The following is a 16,450-nucleotide window of genomic DNA, read 5'->3' as shown; positions in this document are numbered from 1 at the left end:
CACAATGATAGCCGAAGTGAAGGAGCCCAAATTCACAATCCCAAAAATGAGAAATTTCTTAAATCTTGCTCATCATTGCCAAGAGATGCATGGAGATTATGGGGAGGTCTGTAAGGCCTGATTTGGTATGATTTCTACATCAATTTCATGGGGTAATCAACAATATTCCTCATTTATAAATATACAATCAGTTTTCTAGGGTTAGTTAGTCAGTAATCAACAATATTCCTCATTTAATAGCTGAGCCTAAATACTAAATCCAACTAAAAAACTCGGGGACTTTTTCCTCTCTTATAGTAGCGCGCATTAGTGTCATGGAAGATGTACTACAGAAAATTTTAAACAATTCAGAAATCTAAAGAGAACTTGGAGTCCACCGATTTGGTCTTGAAGAAGGATGGTGAGGATATCTTTGTTGTAATGCTTAATTAGTAGAGCCGAGAGCCAGTTCAGGCTGGGGGCATGCGCGCGGGATAGTAGTGACAGAGAAGAGCATGACCCTTTGCACAACCCATGTCTATCAAGTGCTTGGAGGCTCTGGGGCAGCCCCAGAGCCTCCGACAGCATCTTAAACAAAGCAATCCCTAACCTTCTTATATGCTTCAAGTATTCTATCAATATATCTCTTCCAATCAATCACACCCGACCCAACAATATGACATATATATATATATCAGTTACTGCTTTAATTAAATTATCACTTACACAGATATACAACAAGTAACCATTGACTTAAAGATACTTGCGAATGAGAGGCAGTTCTTGAGGGTCTAGAGGTTGATGAGGACTCATAATGCAATACATGGAATCTCTCCAATTGGCAGCGGCAGAGGTATAGAGATCAAAATTGCTGTCGTAGACGACCTTCTTGCCCAAGAGATCATGAGTGTACCCTTGTTTCTTGATCTCCGTGTCTTGCTCGTAGAACCTTCGAACCCCTTCCAGTGTCTCCTCTAACACATATATCTGAGGGATCCCATGATTCACCACCTGAAAGAAACAACATGTCTCTGATGCTTGCTTGATTTTGTCTACTACTTCCTTCCTTCGACTTCGAGTTGCTGTTGGATCTTCATCGACGGTGTTAAGATGGGATTTATTTCATTATTTTCCTCATTCAATATCTCTGAATGGAGAGTCAAATAAATAGATACAGTCATGACTGGTTTATCTATGGTAACCAGTATCACATGTGATATACAAAATATTACACAAATATTACACACAATATACATGCAATATACCAGCAGGACTGAATATTGAGTTCCCAAGAATGAGAACTCTTTATTCGGTCAATACACCCCCTCAAGTTGAAGGGGAGACCTGTCGGACCTTCAGCTTGTCCTGCATAAACTGAAACCGCACGGGGGGTAGAGCCTTGGTCAATGCATCGGCTAGCTGATCAGCGGTTGAGATAAATTGAACTGAGAGCTGGCGACGGGCCACACCTTCGCGCACAAAATGTAAGTCTATCTCAATGTGCTTGGTGCGAGCGTGGAATACAGGATTGGCTGTCAAATATGTCGCACCGAGATTATCACACCATAGAATGGGAGACGACCGAATAGGAAATTGCAATTCCTCGAATAGGGCCTCAAGCCAAATGAGTTCTGCAGATGCGTCGGCGAGGGCCTTGTATTTGGATTCCGTGGATGACCGGGCCACGGTCTTTTGTTTTCTAGAAGTCCAAGATATGAGATTCGGGCCAAGAAAGACCGCATAGCCACCAGTGGAACGTCTGTCACTACGTACTGTTACCGGCCCAATCCGCATCGGAGAAGGCCTGGAGAGTGGTACGTATTGGTTGATTTTTCCAAAAATAAACCAGAGGTGGCAGTACCTTTGAGGTAGCGTAGGATCCTTTTGACCTATGACCAGTGCTCTTTAGTGGGATTATGCATGAACTGGCACACTTTGTTGACTGCGAAGGAGACATCCGGCCTGGTGAGTGTAACATATTGGAGGGCACCCACGATCGATCTATACTTAGTGGGATCGATCATGGGTGCACCCCCTGAATCCAAAGATGAAGTGGTGGCCATAGCAGTTAAAATAGGCTTGCAATCTGTCATCCCTGACCTTTTTAGGAGATCCTGTATATATATGGACTGAGAGAGTAAGAGGCCATTTGGTTGTGGTATGACTTCAATTCCCAGGAAAAAATTAAGTGCACGCAAGTTTTTAATTGAGAACTCTGATGTGAGGCTTGCCAATAGAGTATGAACATACTTCGAACTTGCTGGTAACCAGAATATCATCAACGTAGATAAAAAAATATAGGACGACACCCCCTTGCCTGAGAATAAATAAAGACGGGTCCGTCCGCGAAGCCACAAAGCCCAAGGAGAGTAAAAAATTGGAGAGTCGGTGAAACCAAGCCCTGGGTGCCTGTTTAAGGCCATACAAAGACTGGTGTAACCTGCAAACCTGGTGAAGCAGGGATGGATCTACAAATCCCGGTGGTTGCTCCATGTAATCCTCCTCAGATAACAGACCATGGAGAAATGCATTATTTACATGCCTGATTGGCCAGCCATTAGACACCGCAATGGCTAGAATAGCCTGAACAGTTGTTGGTTTAGTTACCGGACTGAATGTTTCTGAATAATCAAGCCCTTCCTTTTGGTGGAAGCCCTTGGCAACTAGGCGGGCTTTGTAACGTTCCAGACTGCCATCAGCCTTTCTCTTTATCCGGTATACCCATTTGCATCCTACAAGGTTCATGTGTGAATTCCTTGGCACTAGGGACCAAGTCCCATTTTTAATTAGAGCATTAATTTCTTCAGTCATTGCAGATCGCCACTTAGAGTGCTTGTTAGCCTGGCTAAAACAGGTCGGTTCCACAGAGGGTGGGGTGGTGGCAGTGAGAGCATGGGGAGTGGTGTGCGAGCGGAGTCGCATAGGGTGACGGTTTTTTGGAGGTGGGGGCGGTGGTTGTGGGCTGTTGGGTTGCGGTGATGGTGGTGAGGATGTGGGGGCTGGCAGGGTGAGGGGTGGGGGCGTGTAAAGCTCCTGTATGAGGCTAGTGCGCCAGGGTGGTGACGATGAGGAGGGAAAGGCGGGATGGGATGGTGATGGTTCTGCGACAGGTGCAGCCATTGGTGAGTGGGCTGGTGATGGTGGTGGTAAGGGCGCTGCAGGTAAAACGGCTAAGGGTCGAGCATGAATGTGGGGGCTGATGGCGGAGAGAGTGGCTGAGTGGCCACAAGTGCCGCAGCCCATGAAGAGGGCTGAGGCGTAGGAACTGGAGGAGATCCCAAGATCGATGAGGTGGAAAATGGGAATTGGGATTCATCAAACTTGACATGTCGGGCAATGTACATTTGGTCAGTGGCAATATTCAGGCATCGATAAGCTGCATGAGATGGGCTATACCCCAAAAAAACACAAGGCATCGACCTGTAATCCATTTTGTGACTGGCATATGGTTGAAGATAGGGGTAACTGAGACACCCAAAAATTCGCAAGAAAGAGTAGTCGGTTGGTTTGTGGTGAATGAGTTGAAATGGAGACACACTATTAGAGACACGAGATGGCATTTGATTAATTAGGAAAACAACAGTGTCAAAGGCAAAATGCCAAAAATTGCTTGGGAACAGAGGCATGGACAAGGAGAGTAAGTCCGGTTTCAACAATGTGGCGATGTCTTCGCTCCACAAACCCTTGTTGTTCATGGGTATGGGGAGCAAAGACACGATGAGAGACACCAAGTTGTTGAAAGTATGTGGGTAAGGTCCGATACTCTCCTCCCCAATCGGTCTGAATAGACTTAATTTTTCTCGAGAATAATCGTTCAACAAGTGATTGGAAAGTCTGAAAAACAGTGAACACCTCAGATTTTTGTTTCAAGGGATAAAACCATATGTAGTTTGTGCAATCATCAACAAAAATGACAAAGTACCGATGGCCATCCGAAGATGCAATATTGGAAGACCCCCATACATCACTATGTATTAAATCCAAGGGAAACGAACTTTTAGTAAAGGTTTCTTTAAGACTTAATCTATGTGACTTCCCTAACTGACAAGCTGAGCAAACAGAATGAAGCCGTGTGGACTGACACGGCAATTTATTTACTTTAAGCATAAAACGAAGGAGATTTTCATTAGGGTGTCCCAGTCTTTGATGTCACTAATCAATGGAAGAATATTCAGCCACATAAACCGATGGAATAGGAGAATTGGCAGATGATAGTTGGTAGAGTCCGTCTTTACTCGGACCGAAGAGTAGTATGATCTTGGTTGCCCGATCCTTGACAAGAAAATAGGAAGGGTGAAATTCAAAATAAACACTATTGTCACTAGCAAATTTTTGAATCGAAAGTAAAGATTTAGAAATGGAAGGGACATGCAAGATGTTATTTAAGTGAAAAGAATGAGATGCAGAGAATGAAGGTAGCCTAGAATAACCAATATGGTGAATGGGAAGACCCTTACCATTTCCGACATGCAGCTGGTCGTTACCACCATAGCTATCATAGGAGGACATAGCATGGATATCAGGAGTCACATGGCGAGTGGAGCCTGTGTCAGGGTACCATGTAAGGGCTGAAGAGGGTTGAAAGGGTGGAGGGTATGATGGTGTGGGCAAAAGTGGTGGCTGGGTGTGATGGGCTGTGGGTAGGTTGGGAATAGTAGGGTGAAGGAAAGGTATTGGGTGGATAGCCAGACTGGGTAGAGTTTTTGTAGTAGCAATATGGGGCGGTGTGGTTGGTACACCCACAAATAGTACAAAAGAAGCGGCTGCCAGGGGAACCAAAACGACCACCACGTCCTCGACCAAAGCGACCACCATGGTTCCCATGACCCCCACGACAAGACCCACGGCCAGGAGAGGGACTGCCACCATCAGGAGAGGTAGCCCGTTGCACATTATTAGCCGAGGGGGGGCGTAGGAGATGGGGTGGTCTCTGCAATCTGAAGTTTCTGAAATGTGTAGATGCTTTCATGGCTGAGAAGAAGACTGCTCAACTCAGAATAGGATGGAGGTTCAATGCATGCAAGAATAGGGGGCATGATGCCCTGTAGATATATTGCATGTATATTGTGTGTAATATTTTGTATATCACATGTGATATTGGTTACCATAGATAAACCAGTCATAACTGTATCTATTTAATTGACTCTCCATTGAGAGATATTGAATGAGGAAAATAATGAAATAAATCCCATCTTAACATGGTATCATAGCCATCAGGCTTATGCCCTCATCACCACTGGTTTTTTTTTTCCCGTCTGAAACCACCACCTTCCCCGCCATGGCCACCTCTCCTTCTCTCTCTGATGCAACGTCTACTGCTACTGCTTCTTCGAACTCCTCTATGAAGCTATTCTCGTCCCTCCCTTCTGCCCATCATTATGTTTCCTTAAAACTAACACCCACAAATTACCTCTCTTGGCTGAAGCATATAACTTCATTCCTCAAAGGACAACGACTTTTCTCTTATGTTGATGGCTCCAACAAGTGTCCAGCGGCTGGGGATGCCATTGATGACTGGCAGCAACAAGACGCCGCCATCAAAAGCATGCTATTGGCCTTTTTATCAAATGATGTTTATTCCCTTGTTCTTGACAAGGAATCCAATCATGATATTTGGCTCACCCTGCAAGAGACTTATGGCTCCACCTCTCCTACCCGGCTCATGACTCTTAGCACCTCTCTTCACAATCTCAAGCAGAACCCAGATGAATCTATGAGTGCATATCTTCAGCGTGCAAAATTGATTACCGATGAGTTCGCAACTATCGGGAATCCATTGAAACCAGCAGATTTTAATACATATATATGTTCTTCGTGCTCTCCACTCTGATCTGCAGGGCATCGTGCCCTCTATTCTTGCACGCCTTGAACCTCCATCCTATTATGAGTTGAGCAGTCTTCTTCTTAGCCATGAAAGCATCCGCACATTTCAGAAACTTCAGATTGCAGAGACCACCCCATCCTCCCCCCTCGGCTAATAATGTGCAACGGGCTGCCTCTCCTGATGGTGGCAGTCCCTCTCTTGGCCGTGGATCTGGTCGTGGGGGTCGTGGGAACCATGGTGGTCGTTTTAGTTCCCCTGGCGGCTGCTTCTTTTGCACTATTTGTGGGCGTACCAACCACACCCCATATTGCTACTACAGAAACTCTACCCAGTCTGGCTATCCACCCAATACCTTTCCTTCACCGTACTATTCCCAAACTACCCACGGCCCATCAGCCCATTACACCCAGCCACCACTTTTGGCCACACCATCGTACCCTCCACCCTTTCAGCCCTCTTCGGTCAATACACTGTGGCTTCCTGCAGGTCTATGACCGGAATTGTCAGATGGGTCTGACAACAGTTATGAATGGAACCCCGTTGAGAGGGCAGGTCAGGAAGGGTATTGGCTACGTGGACAAAGATACGAGGGACCTTAACCACACCGGCGTCAACAAGACCCTTCACACCTACTTTCGTTTCATCGAATTCCCTTAACTCTTTTATTCAGTGTGTTGGGAGGGAGAGGAAGATAGAACAAATCCTCCAAGGTTTGGAGGGGATAGAGGGGGAGAGAATGAGGATGACGAGTGTTCCGCAATTACTTAGCGAGCTAAGTAAAAAATAGAAATATGGAACTGGAGAAAGAGAAAGAATATGTTCAAAGGGAGAGGAGGATAGGAGGAGAGTGAGAGATGGGGAGGAATGGAGAGCACACCTGGAAAATTATAGCCCCCAGTACTGGGGGCACTGCTGTGTTCATCGTGTGGCACAGCAGAGCCCATGTGCGCACGATGAGGCCTGGGGGCGATAAAGATCCGAGCACAGCTTATCTCGGCATCAAGGTCTTCCCGTGGCATCAGGATTCGGGAGGCGGAAGGGGGAGAAAGTGTTATACTCGCACCCCGGATCATAATTAATTTTTATTTTTCCCCGTGACGTGTGGTTATCACTGCCACGTATGCTGGTGAGCTATTCTCACTAGTGGTCAAACCCAGCTACAAAATTATTGACCACAGTGCGGGTTTACCTATGGAGGAAACTATTCGGGGTCATGGGGGACAAACCATGACAAGGAAATAGTAAGTTCTAGCCCTTAAGTTTATTTATTTATCCTTTCCCTCGATGCCCTCGAAGTGCGGGTCAAGATTTGGACCGCCCGGGCTATTTTAGTTGAGTTGGGAATATTCTATTTGTGGGTCCCACTTGCCCTGGGGAAACGCGTGAAGAGCAATTATACCCATATCATGTGGGCTCATCTTTTAATTAGGTTCTTTCCTAATTATAACTAGTGGGCAGGCCCATTAGCTTAAGAGGCCCATTGGGCTTAAGTGGCAATTTAACCTGAGGGTCCATCTAACTCTATTTTACCCAAAGATGGGTTAACCCATTCCTTTACCCTAAATAAGACCATGGGTCAACCCATTAAGCCCTCTTGACCCATTTAACTTAAACTATCCATTTGGCCTAATGACCCATTTATCTTGGATCCACCCATTTAGCTATTTGACCCATTTAACTTAAAGTACCCATTTAGCTATTTGACCCATTTAACTTAAAGGACCCAAGCCCATTTTCTATAAATAAGACAAAGGGGGGGGGGAGAAGCATTCATTTTCATTTCTTCTCCCATCTAACCTAAATCGTGGAGGAGAGAAAGAGGAGAGAAAGGAGAAAGAAGAAAGAAGAAAGAAGGAAAGAAGAAAGAAGGAAGGAGAAAAGGAGAAGGAGGAATGGAAAAGCTTGGTTGAAGGCTTGGAACCTCACCTTGTGGAGCCCTCTACGTGGAGTTTTTCTACATTGGGGAAGGTAAGCCATTGAAACCCACATCTCTTCATCTATTTTGAGTTTTGAGGTTTGGGAAATGGGAGAGATTCGACCTAGGGTTCTCTTGGAACCTCTAAACCTAGACTATGGTAGAGTTATTTCACTCCATTACAAGCTCTAAGCCTAAGCAATCACTTTCCATTTGAGAAATTTAAGGTTTCTACCCTATTATGTCATAAATTAGATTATCTTTGTTTTTTCTCTTAAATCCATGGGATTACATGGACCTAATGAGGTCTTAGAACCCTAATGGACCTAGGAGGAAGCTTTCTTGAAGCCCCCCTACCTTTAAACCCCTTGAAAAATGAATCCCTAGCAAGAAACCCTTCAATTTTTGATTCTGCAGGTATGTGGTTTTACATGTGGTTTCGGACACGAGAAACCACACTGCAACCACCCTTGGCGAGACCTTCCTAAGCCCCTGGTTAGCTAGGATTTACATGTGGTTTCGGACCTGCAAGAAACCACCCTGAAATTACCTTCCCGAGAAGGCCCCTGTGAAGCTCGGATTTACACTCGATTTCAGTTTTCTGAAACCACATCTGCAACCGACCTTGACTAGAACTGTCCTGAACCCCTGGTTTCCTAGGATTTACACTCGGTCTCAGTTTTCTGAAACCACATCTGCAACCGACCTTGATGAAAACTGTCCTGAACCCCTGGTTTCCTAGGATTTACATGTGGTTGCAGAATTTGGGCATAAAACCACTCCTGCAACCACTTTGTTTCTGAAACCTTATACTTAAGTGATTATGGGAGACCTTTTGGGGATCCTTTCCCTTCGCTCATTTAACCTTATTTCACTCTTTGTTTAGGTTAATATATTCATCTTGTGGCTTATTGCTTGATCGAGACGACAACTGATAATCTTGGTGCTTGGCGTATACGTTGTGAGTGGGTTTGGTTGTTTGGGCTTGATATTATTATTGCATTGTATATTATGTCATCATTATAAATTATTAAGCATACTTGCGCATATTGCATATTTTTATATATGAATGTTATGATGTTAATTGGAGATGCTTTACTTTGATGGGTCTCGGTGCTGGTGGGTGCGGTGCGGAACCGGATACTATATATATTTATGAAGAAATTATGTTGAATGTCATGTTGAATCTATGCGCCGTGCCGTGCTGGTAACCGGGCACTAAACCAGATGAAAAGTTGATGCGCTCGGATTACCTCTCGGGACGATAGGACTTGCATGTAGCTGTGGCTAGGATTTTACACCCTTATGCTACGACCCTTACCAACAGGGGTTTAGGTGTTGGGTAATCAGTACACCGAATTCGTGGAGGTGGGAGAGGCCATCATGGTAGTATTGGTTATCGGGGCCGCCACGAGTGGTCTTGGAGGCTTCGATCGGCGTAGGTCCCAGGTGACAATTGAGGTTTCATTGTGGCGATAAGTTAAGTGACCCACAGTGTCTCCCGAGTTGTCACAGTAGCATATGCCATTGACTTAGTTGTGATGTTAGGTGGAAAAATTACTTAACATATGCATGCATCATTGGACTATGTGAATTGTGTGTTTGTGCATCCCCATCCCCTCACTGGCTCAGTGGAGAGCTAACCCCCTCGTGTACATAATTTTTAGATTATGATGCAGGTACGGAGGAGCCGGAAGCTGTGTTAGAGGAATATGGCAACAGGTGTCCTTGTGAAAATTATGCCTACGGGCCGTGAGAATTCTGGGGACTTGTTCCCCTTTTGTTTATTTTAGGGCGTAGGCCCATGTATAAACATTTACTGCTATACCCTTGTTGATCATTATTAGATGGTAATGAAAAATGGATTACCTATAGTATTTATCATCTAGGCTTTGATCATCTTGTAACTATTGATTTTATACGCTTCCGCAAAACTATTGATCTTTTGGAATGTAATATTTTCCTTTCCGCACTCTGATATTATATTGTTTTAATATTGGTTATGACTGTGCGTTGGGACACTGTGTCAGTGATCTTGGCAGCTTAGTAGGATGACACGCGTCGTCCTAGTCATCCCTTATAATGTATTGTATCCCTTGTCTGGGATGGGGGCGTGACAGAGTGGTATCAGAGCAATGATGCTCTGCACCGACCACAGTCTCGCAGACTCTTGATTTACTCTCCACAATTAGGTTCTAAACTAAAAATCTTCAAGAACATAAATGATTGTGTGCAGACATAGGAGAAGACTGGTTGTGGTGAAACAGAAACTTAGAAGATAATAGACAACATGTCACTTAGGACTTGAACCATAGGCTGTAAAGCTACAACTATATAATTGCTTGGTTGAGCCTTAAGTAGGTCATAAATGGGTAACTATATGTTACAATTCAAAAACAATAATGAATCGATCATAACCAAGCACAATTATCAACAATGATTTAAATAAGAGAGAATTAAGCAAATACATAGAGATACATATAAGATTAATTACAAATATTCAATTATTCCAAATCTTCTTGGGAGGCAATCATATCCTTCCCATTTCAACATTCATGATTTCATCTATTCCAACAAAGACATATGATTCTATCCTGCTCAATCAAAAGATACTTATCTAAATACCATGATTGTTCCAGATTCTCTGCTTTGGCATAACTGTGTCTTTCTCAACTCATAATGCAAGATCTCATCTGTTCCAACTCAAAACATTTGATTCTGTTCATCTCAGATTAAATATACAAGTCTACCATTTCAAAAAGTTCTCAGTTGTGCACCCTAAGACAAAAACTAGAAGAACTGATCCGAGATAACTTCAATTTGTTGAGAGAAAGCTGGGCTAGTCATTTGCACCACCGCCACCACCGCGACCAAGAAAGGTGTCGATGTCATCTACCCCTCTCTCAATACCCTCTAGGCGCCAAGTCTGATTGGAGAGTTGCTTCGTGACCTCATCGAAGCCATCCACCACTCACAGGTTCAGCCGCCTGATGGTCGTCAGAATGTCAATACCTCCCACTTGATTAAGGTATAGGGATTCCTTCTAAGTGAACAATAGGTCCTTGCTCCTCCAATGGACACGTTGATAACGCCGGCCAACTGTGCTGCAATGAAGGCTATAGGAACCCCCTTGACACATGAAACAACCCGATAGTTTTGTGTGCTCAGGTTCTCGGTATCCAGATTTGCATAGAAATGGCGAATGAGTTTCAGGTAGTATGGTTCAGGAAGGTTGAGAATGTTGGTCCACCCCAATGCCTCGAATCTCTACCCCACCATGTAAGCTTTGAGATCATCCAACACTACATCCCGCCCTTCCACTATATTTTTGAAGCGGCAGTAGTCTTGGTAAAGCTCTTGGTCCTCTATCTTTTGAAACCATAATGGATCTAGGACAGTTGGTGCAACTTGTTTAACGCATGCACGCTGTGTTCTTGGAGCCATTGATTGTTTTAACTTGCATCCAAAAGCCAAGATTGATAGCAAATTAGTACCTTGCATGCTAAGGCCTAAGTAGATGATCAATGTAAGGTTGTGAAGTTCAAAACCTAGCCCTTGATTTTCTTTTCAAAGCAAATTAAATTACGGCAGGATTCTTAGGCTAGAAAATTCTGATTTTATCCAATTGTGATCTAAGAAGTTGGGGAAAAAGAAAAGACATGACCATTATGTGAATGACATGATAAATAATGAAGATTCATGGTCATAATATGCCTAAAAAGTAATGCTTTATGCAAAACAGTGAGTTCAAGCAAAATATGGATTTATTTGATCTTGAAATATGCTATAAACTTTAAAGAAAATTTTTAGATTTTGTGATTGGAAGTTTGAATCTTGAGAAACAAGTAAAGTTGGCTTGTGACCACTCAAAGGATGTAAACTAAGCCCTATCTAGTAAGACCGATTCATACATGGCAAAAGAGAAGAGAAAAATTCGAGTAGGTTTTGGTTTTTCCAAAATCCAACCTAAATCCTTGAGTTAGATGCCAATATCGTATGCAAGCCCTTGTATAGGTTGCTTATGGTGAAAAAATGGTTAAGATTAGATTGTGAACAGTCTACTGAGCAAAAGAAAGCAAAACCCCCAAGTTTCCAAAACCTAAATTATGTTTTGGGGTTTCTCCTTGAGAGAAATCAATGGGAGAGAGAGAGATCTTACCTGAATGCGATTGGATGTTGTTGAGGAGTAATTTGGAGCACTAAAATCCACCGAGGAGGGAAGAGAGAGCAAGAACGATCACGGCTTTTGGTTCTTCAAATGTATTAGAGTTGTGTTTTGAAGGAGGGAAATAAACCTCTAAGTCGTGGGTTTTAAAATTTTAATTTTTGGGCCATGCGGTTTCATCCGTGGATTCAATTTTGTGAAACCGACTGAGAATCCGTGATTTCTAATAACAAAATTGGTTCTGTGAAAGCTCGGATTTACCTTTGGTTGCAACTTACTGAAACCACACCTAAAACCGCCCAAGCCAGAAAGGATTTTCTTGCCCTGTCTTGATGAACCAACCTATGTTAGGCTTTTATTACCTCTATTTGATGTTTCCCTCGCCCCTCTTGTGGCATATCTTACCCCGGTAACTTAAGCTTTATCTTGGCAAATAAAAGTATAGAAGTGAAATTTCTACAAGATGTGAAAATTATATTGTGACAAGAGCATATAAGGGAAAATGAGACACGATAACCATAGGAAGATGTTTGGAGTGAAGAGAAATGAATAAGATCAATGCACATGTAAAAATCCATGTGAGATTCCTAATACGTGGATGTGAATAATGAGATCAATGTGAACAACATATACTTTTGGCTACTTTACATCCCAACCAATATCAAACAAGCAAGTTATTGGATGAAAATACCCCAACAAGAGACAAGAATTATTTATTTGAGGAAAAGAGGAAAGATTCTAAGGATTTTATCAATAATTATGTATACAAGAGAATATGCTTGAAGATAAGACAACGTGATAAATTTCTATGAAATTTTATGGCATGTAAAAGAATTAGATTTGAACTTGAAGAGTTTCTCCAAAATATTATGAATTGAGGATTTTACCACAACCAAAACCTGGGCATAATCCAAGTAAAATTCAACTAGACATGACAGCATAGTGGTAATCTCTAAAATACTTGCAAAGACTTGAAATTTATAAAAGATGCAATAATCAAACAAGGATCCAACAACTTAGTGCCATCGATCAAATAGGACTTGATTACACCCAAAAACCCTAGTTTCGGCCAATCAATTTTGGTATGGATTTGGTGTACATGGCTATGGGATTACAAGCAAAATCAAGACATGATCACAACTTGAGATGATTCATCCCAAATCTAAGAAAAGAGAAAGTAGAAATGGGAAGAAAGCCATATCTTGAACAAGTGAGAGTTAAACCTTGAGGCTTAAGATTACAAGAAAACCACCCAAGGGAAGCTTGAACGGAAGTCCCTGTAGAGCTTTTTCTCCCTGCGGTTATGTTCCTTTATTTGGAGCCAAAAGTGAGTTTTAAAACTCGCGGCTCTGTTATGTTAAATTTCTGCAAATGACCGAACGAGCGAATCCACTTATCGTGAATCCGCTCCGCATAAAACTTGAAATTATCATTATAAATCTGTGCGGATCAACGAACGGATCCACACTCATGCATCCGTCCGTAAATCCGTTTGACTTACGCCCTCTCGGCCATTGAGACTTCTGAGATCGGATGAACGGACGGATTTGCATTCCACATCCGCCCGTTAGTCCACTCTCCCTATTTTCGCGGAGGGGCCATGAATGCACCCGGAGTGCTGACGTCGCTCGTGAGTCCACCCGATTTCTTTTAGGATTTTTAGCTTGTTTTGGAGACCTTTGGCTACACTTATATGTGATGATTATGTGCCTATACCCTAGATCGGACACCTTGAATTGAAAGAGGTTAGGACTTGTACCCGATTGGGCCAGCTAATAAAAAGTAGCAGGCATTGGTAACCGCTGTGACTCCTCTCTTACATAAAGGAAGAAGAGTTACCTTTGAGGATAAAGACCTTCGATCCTATGAATTTAAAGACCCGAACCTTATGGATAGAGAAACCTAAACCTATACGGGTAGAGACCCTCAATGGGGTGCGTAGGAAAGGAAAGTAATAGACTGGTTTATTTGAGTAAGCCATGAAGGTCACATGTATTTGGAAGTCATTCATAACACCTCAAGCTAGTGACGACTCTATTTGAACTTTACTTGGTCCATCCAAACCTTGTTTAGACTCATAGAGAAAGTCCTACACCGTGATTTGACTTTCCAAAAAAAAAAAAAAAAAAAGACTTAGTGAGCCGTGCACGAGAACTTCTTGTTACGGTGGATTGACCTAGATGAGATATGTCCATAGGGATTTGAATGTAATTATTGAATCTATGCCTACATATTGGTGTGATAAATATATATAGATATCCCTTAGAACCCTGGACTTGTGTGACTAGAGTGATTCTCCGGTACTACAAGTATGACTTACCTCGACCTTCTTTGTGAAACTAGTTGGAGCCCGACCTTGGTTGACCAAACCTTAGGGAAATGAATAATGAATTTAATGACCGGATAGGTTAAGTTATGGAGACTGCTTGAAGAGTTGACTTGGACAAAAGCTAGTAAAGGTTGTTGGTTCTCGAAAGAGGACGATGTGGACTCTTTCTGTGGGATAAGCGTGTTATAGGTTTAAAGGTTGTGAAAGCTAAAAGCGAAGGATGTAACAAAACCTTCTCCAACGACAGATATGAATGGGGTAATGGATCACCAAATGCGTTCCCTCCGCGTACTGGGAGTGAACAATAGGAGATTCCATCAATATTCCAAATCATTCTAAAGTTGGGTTAGGTAATGAGACAACCAGATGTGAAAGCCTTCAGAATGTGAACCCTATGTTGGGACATGGACAGGTTAAATCCTGTAACCCAAGACTGACCAGAGTAGTGAAGGCTAGAATGGTATCACCTGATCTGGAAGATTTAGGGAACTCTGTTCCTTGAGACTTAACTTAGTAGTTGGAACCCTGTTTTTCTAGGGTTATTGTGAACCATACCCCTGTGGTAATGTGACCCTGTAAGGAAAAGAGAATTGTGGAACCTGACTTGCTGTGCCACGTAGGCACTGCCTCATCTTGACCCGACCTTTGACTTAGTTCAAGATGTGGGTGACTTGGGATGTTGTTATCCAACAGCCCTTCTCACTTGAGACCCTAGCTGCCTCAAATTTCGGGGATGAAATTTCTTGTAAGGTGGGGAGGATGTTATACCCGCACCCCGGATCATAATTAATTTTTATTTTTCCCGTGACGTGTGGTTATCACGCCACGTATCTTTGGTGAGCTGTTCTCACTAGTGGTCAAACCGACTACAAAATTATTGACCACGATCGCGGGTTTACTGTGGAGGAAACTATTCGGGGTCATGGGGACAAACCATGACAAGGAAATAGTAAGTTCTAGCCCTTAAGTTTATTTATTTACCCTTTCCCTCGATGCCCTCGAAGTGCGGGTCAAGATTTGGACTGCCCGGGCTATTTTAGTTGAGTTGGGAATATTCTATTTGTGGGTCCCACTTGCCCTGGGGAAACGCGTGAAGAGCAATTATACCCATATCATGTGGGCTCATCTTTTAATTAGGTTCTTTCCTAATTATAATTAGTGGGCAGGCCCATTAGCTTAAGAGGCCCATTGGGCTTAAGTGGCAATTTAACCTGAGGGTCCATCTAACTCTATTTGACCCAAAGATGGGTTAACCCATTCCTTTACCCTAAATAAGACCATGGGTCAACCCATTAAGCCCTCTTGACCCATTTAACTTAAACTATCCATTTGGCCTAATGACCCATTTATCTTGGATCCACCCATTTAGCTATTTGACCCATTTAACTTAAAGTACCCATTTAGCTATTTGACCCATTTAACTTAAAGGACCCAAGCCCATTTTCTATAAATAAGACAAAGGGGGGGGGGAGAAGCATTCATTTTCATTTCTTCTCCCATCTAACCTAAATCGTGGAGGAGAGAAAGAAGAGAGAAAGGAGAAAGAAGAAAGAAGAAAGAAGGAAAGAAGAAAGAAGGAAGGAGAAAAGTGTTAAGAATAGGAGTTTAAGGGTATTCTTGTATATAACCACATGTATTTTATATTTCTTCTGTTATTTGTATAAGGCCAGGGGCCCCTGTGTAATTAGTTATTCTTTTTCAATATAAGGAAGTTTGTCACTAGTTTGAGAAAAGAGAGATTAAACACAACCGTATGTGCTCTTCTCTTTCCCTCTCTTTTTCTTCTTCTCCTTCCTCTCTAAAACTGAACATGGTATCGGAGCGTACTCTTCCTGGAGTTTGAAGGTGTTAGAAGGGTGTTTAGTGGACCAAGAGGTGGTTTCCTCTCTTGGTTGTTCTTTGGAGTTTGAGCTCCAACTGCGGTTCTTCACAGATCTGTTTTCTCTCTCGGTTCTCATCCAAATGGAGAGCAACCAAGTGCTCTAGTTTCGTTTGGAGGTTACCTTTCTTCCCATTGTGTCATCTCAAGCCGGTTGGGAGCATCCAAGGGACGGGAGTGAATCTCGGCCAGGACTGTTTCGCTGTTTTCCGCGGCCAGTGTGTGGGATTGGCAATAGCTCTTCACTAGAGCTTTGTTTGGGAGCTTTTGGACTACCCACTGTCGTTTCTTGGTAAGGAAGACTTTTCTTTTCTATTCCCTGCTGTTTTTGTTTGTGTGAGGCTCTACAAGCTTTTTCA

The 16,450-nt window shown here is 42.9% G+C and overlaps 2 long non-coding RNA genes across 2 annotated transcripts in view; one reads left to right on the top strand and one right to left on the bottom strand.

The window, feature by feature from the left end:
- Positions 1 to 795: 795 nt before the first annotated feature.
- LOC122667709 lies at positions 796 to 6,364 on the bottom strand. Its single transcript, XR_006333838.1, has 3 exons — positions 6,275 to 6,364; positions 6,132 to 6,136; positions 796 to 1,051 (listed from the first exon to the last, which is right to left on the bottom strand). It is a non-coding gene; the product is annotated as an uncharacterized LOC122667709 (long non-coding RNA).
- Positions 6,365 to 6,376: 12 nt separating this feature from the next.
- LOC122667711 overlaps positions 6,377 to 16,450 on the top strand; it is a 23,059-nt gene continuing 12,985 nt past the window's right edge. Inside the window, exon 1 of the long non-coding RNA XR_006333841.1 lies at positions 6,377 to 6,474. This is a non-coding gene — a long non-coding RNA (uncharacterized LOC122667711). The remainder of the gene's footprint in view (positions 6,475 to 16,450) is intronic.

The sequence above is a fragment of the Telopea speciosissima genome, chromosome 7, assembly GCF_018873765.1.
Source record: "Telopea speciosissima isolate NSW1024214 ecotype Mountain lineage chromosome 7, Tspe_v1, whole genome shotgun sequence".
Lineage (NCBI taxonomy): Eukaryota > Viridiplantae > Streptophyta > Magnoliopsida > Proteales > Proteaceae > Telopea > Telopea speciosissima.
The sequence above is the reverse complement of the archived record's forward strand: the minus strand, read 5'-3'. Positions and strand labels throughout refer to the sequence as shown.